This window comes from Marmota monax, unplaced genomic scaffold, assembly GCF_021218885.2.
Source record: "Marmota monax isolate L192 unplaced genomic scaffold, Marmota_monax_Labrador192_F-V1.1 WCK01_AAM20220418_F8-fsc00793, whole genome shotgun sequence".
In the NCBI taxonomy this organism is placed as follows: Eukaryota; Metazoa; Chordata; class Mammalia; order Rodentia; family Sciuridae; genus Marmota; species Marmota monax.
This window is the reverse complement of record NW_026694165.1, coordinates 107,205-112,029: the sequence shown is the minus strand read 5'-3', so window position 1 is coordinate 112,029 and position 4,825 is coordinate 107,205.

Genomic DNA, 4,825 nt, shown 5'->3' with positions numbered 1-4,825 from the left:
AGCTGCCACTGGACAAAGCACCATGAGGGAGAAGCGGTGGTGCCTGGCAGAGCTTAGATGCTGTCGGCCTCTGCACTGAACTCCCACTGGAGCAGTCCCTGGTCTCTTGTAAGCTTACCTCTCCACAGTGATTCCCATACTGTCTCTGGGCACTTTCTTTGGCTTTTCTGCGACCTACCCCACTGCCCTGGCATAACCGGGCTGGATGACACAGACACTTGCTGCTTTGGGGTCTTTGAGGCTCCACTATATTAGATAGCAGGATGCCACAGCGACAGCTAGAGCATTACTTCCAACTGCTCGCTCTTACACCAGTTCATCTTTTGGCCAACTCTAATCCAAAACCAAATAGGAAAGGGGGTTCTAGGAAATGTACTTCCAGGTCAGCCAAGCTGACAATAATGATCCAGCACATTCCAACACAGGAGTCATAATCTTTTTCTGTATACCCTTTTCCCACTCCTAATTTTTTCATTTGTATTTCTTGATTGGTTTCACAAGTCTGGGCATTTCAATGATTGTCCTCCAAAGAACAAAGAGTAAGGAGAGTTCTATTATCCAATAGCCTGAATAATGTTTAAATTTTATTAAAGAAGAACAACTTTCTATTTTTAGGACAATATAAATTTTAAAAGTTGTCTACTAAATTTGGATGACTCTCTGTGTGATAAGCTTTGGATCAATTTTGTGGACTCTTACAGTCATTTGAAAAGGACAGACAATTTCTGTAGGGTACAAACTTTGAAATATTTACCAGAGTAATTACTGTTTAACAAACCACCTCAAATCTCTGCAGCTTAAACAATAAGCTGTTACTATTGTTCATGAGTCTATCATCAGTGGCGGGGGGTAGGAGAGTTCTAGCCTCAACTGGGATTTTCATGTTTCTGTAGTCAATTCTGGTCTCATAGGCCAGCTTCTCTGCCACTGAGGGGCTGGCTGGCTGTCAGCCAGGGGCCCACTATTCTCTTCCATGTGGTCTCCCATCCTCTAGCAGGGGAGCCTGGGCATATTTACATAGCAGAAACAGAGATCCAAGAAAGAAAGAGGAAACAAGCAAAGTCTCTTAAGCCAAGACTTAAAATTGGCAATAGTCACTCCTAATGCAAAGCTAAAGAAGTCACAAAGTCAGCCCAGATTCAAAGACTCTTTCCTCCAGAGCAGCTGCAAAGTCAGTGCAAAGAGCAAGGATATAGAGAGGAGTGAAGAACTATGGCTAGACACACTTAAATCATTAAAATCACAACTATTTACTGTAGGGTCCACCATGGGCACCTGGAATTTATAAATGATCTTTTATTTATATATGACAGTGGAATGCATTACAATATTTATTATACATATAGAGCAAAATTTTTCATATCTCTGGTTGTATACAAAGTATACCTTCATACCTGTACTTTGGATAATAATGATCACCACATTCCACCATCATTAATAACCCCATGCTCCCTCCCCTCCCCTCCTACCCCTCTGCCCTATCTAGAGTTCCTCTATTCCTCCCATGCTCCCTCTCCCTACCCCACTATGAATCAGCCTCCCTATATCAGAGAAAACACTCGGATTTGTTTTTTGGGGAGATTGGCTAACTTAAGTTGGCATTATCTTTTCTAACTCCATCCATTTACCTACAAATGCCATGATTTTATTCTCTTTTATTGCTGAGTAATAGTCCATTGTGTATATATACCACATTTTTTAATCCATTCATCTACTGAAGGACATCTAGGTTGATTCCACAGTTGAGCTATTGTGAATTGTGCTGCTATAAACACTGATGTGGCTGTGTCCCTGTAGTATGCTCTTTTTAAGTCCTTTGGGTGACCTTTAAGAGGTTTAGAAATTTTCTCAAATTGATTGAAGAATATGTTCCTCCACATTTACATTAAATAACAGTCAGTTCATTTAACATTTTTTCTTTAGATTTTCCATGTTGCCATCCCTTGCTTTCCAAAGTGGAATAACAATGATTTGTTCTTTCAAATCTCTAATGAAGAAGCATGAAAAGAAAAAAAAAAATTAGTATACAAGTAAAATCTGTCTACCAGTATTTCCTCTTTTATTCAAAGTATTTACACCACTGTAATAGACATATCCTAAAATTATACTTTCCCCCCGTCATGACTGGGGATTGATGCCGGGGCCTCCCACACCAACAACTGAACTAAAAAGCTCAGTGCTCACTTCTTTTCATTTTTTTGAGACAAGTTCTCACTAAATCACCAAGGCTGGCCTAGAAATTGCAATTCTCCTGCCTCAGTAGCTGAGATTACGGGTGTGCACCATTGCACCTGGCTCTAAATTATACATTAAGGGAATTCACACTAGGTTGGTTTAATATAAGAATAAAGCATAGACCTTTCAAAAAGAAATCTGATCCTGGACAGTTACACCAGGAACAGAGGCCTAAGAGGTGCCAGTTCTCTTAATGTCATGTCACCTGTGTCCCTTCTCCTGCTTAGGAATCTGTCTAGATACTCACATGCTCCAAAAACATTTCAACTTAAAATTACATGTAATTGAGGCCCTTGTAAACAACTAAAAATGTTTTTGCAGCCTGGGTTAAAACAAAATGAATGGAAAAGATCTAATTTCTCTTAACTGTCAGATAAACACATTCATTTTACTTGCAATGTTTGTGGTACATTTCACCTGACTTTCTCTGGGATTTAAAACCTTATAAAATTTGCTGAATCCAACTCAGCTACAAAAATAGTATATATACCATACTATATCCTATATCTTGTGAAGGAAAGAAATGAGCCTATGTTCATACTCTGAACAGCAAAACCTTTCCAGTCAATATAACTCTTCACTGATTCACATATTGGCTGTTTTGACCCTTGCCTCTTATTGCATCTCTTCAAGTAACAAACGAACAACAAAAAACTGTTTTCCAGATCACCAGTTAAGTCTGCTCCTGTCTCTGATCCCTTCATGTTCGTATGCAACCCAGCAAACACTTGCTATGACTGATTTACAGTCTCTTCCATCTCAGTGTGAGCTCCACTGGGCAGTGGTCAGCTTTACTCTGTTCATTAGCTATACCTCAGCACAACAAGTATGATGATTTTCCAATTAATTTTGCCAAGTTGGGAAAAAAAAAAGCTGACAACTCAGAAAAATATACATACCAGGTTAGAATAATGGTTATCTTTGGGGAGCAGAGAGTGGGCAGTGCCTCGAGGGGGCAGGAAGGGTACCAGAGTCACTATGAATGTTCTTTTCTGACCTAGTGGAGGTTACTTGGGCACCTTTCTTCACCAACTGATCACTGGTTGAGCTGTATGCTTGTGGGGTCAGTGTGCTTCTAAATGTGACCCACTCAAGCAACAAAAGTTTAAGTCTGTCAAAATTTTTTGATAAAGGAAATTACAAGGATTCAGTGACTGACATTAATCAAGAATATTGGACATCAGTTCTGAAAACTAAAGTTAAACTTCGACTGGGGACCACAACGCTCTTTTATGTCAGTCAGTACATGCTCAGCCATGGAAACTCACCAGATGTTTTCTACTACATCACAGTCACAATGGGAAAAGTCCACTGAGACAATACACATAAGGTGCTTAAAATGGCACCACATACATGGTAAATGCTACATTAGCTATTAATACTTCAAAATACACCACAGTAGTTCCAAAATCTAAGGCTTTAACCTTAGATCACAAACAAATTTTCTTCATTAGAATCCAGAGTGAGAGGTCTGGGAGTGAAGCTCAGTGGTAGAGCATGTGCTTATCATGCAATCCCTAGCACCATAAAAAAAAAAAAAGCTCAATTTTTCCCTTACCTTTTTCAAAACAGCTTTCATAGCCTGACTAAAGCAGTACTTTCATTTACATAATTTACAGTTATGGCATTCACACCACCATCTGGTTTATTTCAGTCAAATCTGAGGACCTCTAAGCTCCAAGGCTGAGAATCATGGAGCACCTATGCTGAAACAGAACAGGGATCCTCTGGCCCAGTCTTTCAACAAGCAAACCACTGGGACAGGTGTTTCCTAGTTTCCCACACCAGAGATTCTGACTCACTTAGTTTCAGAGCAGAACCCAGGAATTTGCATTTTTTAACAAATTCTTCAAGTAATTCCTCAGAGAACACTGTTTCGTTTTATAGATGAGCGAAATGGAGACCAGCAGGGAAAGGACTTGCTGAGGGTCTTCTTTGTAGGTAAGGAACACCCAAGGACTAGAATGAAGACTGGCCTTTACACACCAGTGTTATTTCCATGACTCCATACTGTAAGGCTCAGGATCCAGAGGGAGTCCACCCTAAACTTTGGCTGCTTCCATTGAGCCCTGAAGCCTTTTACTTTAACTGGAGAGAAACAAAAACCCAGCTTTTGTTAGGAATGCAGAGCCAGGTTCTTTGGAAACCTAATTTAAGTCACAGCATATATACATACATACACACACTGTGTGACTCTGATAGTTATTTGTATGCTTTGGTTTCTTCCTTTATAAAGTGGCAAAACAATATTTAGGTTTGCAGGATGTTGTGAAAAGTTACTACAAAACTAGCACAGAGCTTGGCCAATAAAGGGATTGCAGTAAGTACAGGCTATTACTGATTCCAAATGGCACTAAACTACATTCTTCGTTCTCCTACAGGAGTGTTCTCAGAACGTAGTCCCCTAAAACAGAATTGCCTGGAAGTGCCTGTTTAAAACATAGATTTTTGGAACTAGCCCCTCCATAAGACCTAATGAATCAGAATCACTGGAGTAGGGCCCACAAGTCTGCATTAACAAGCAAGCACCTTAGAACCTTTCTCTGCCTATAAAAGTATGAGATACATTATTCACATAGCTATGGACAAA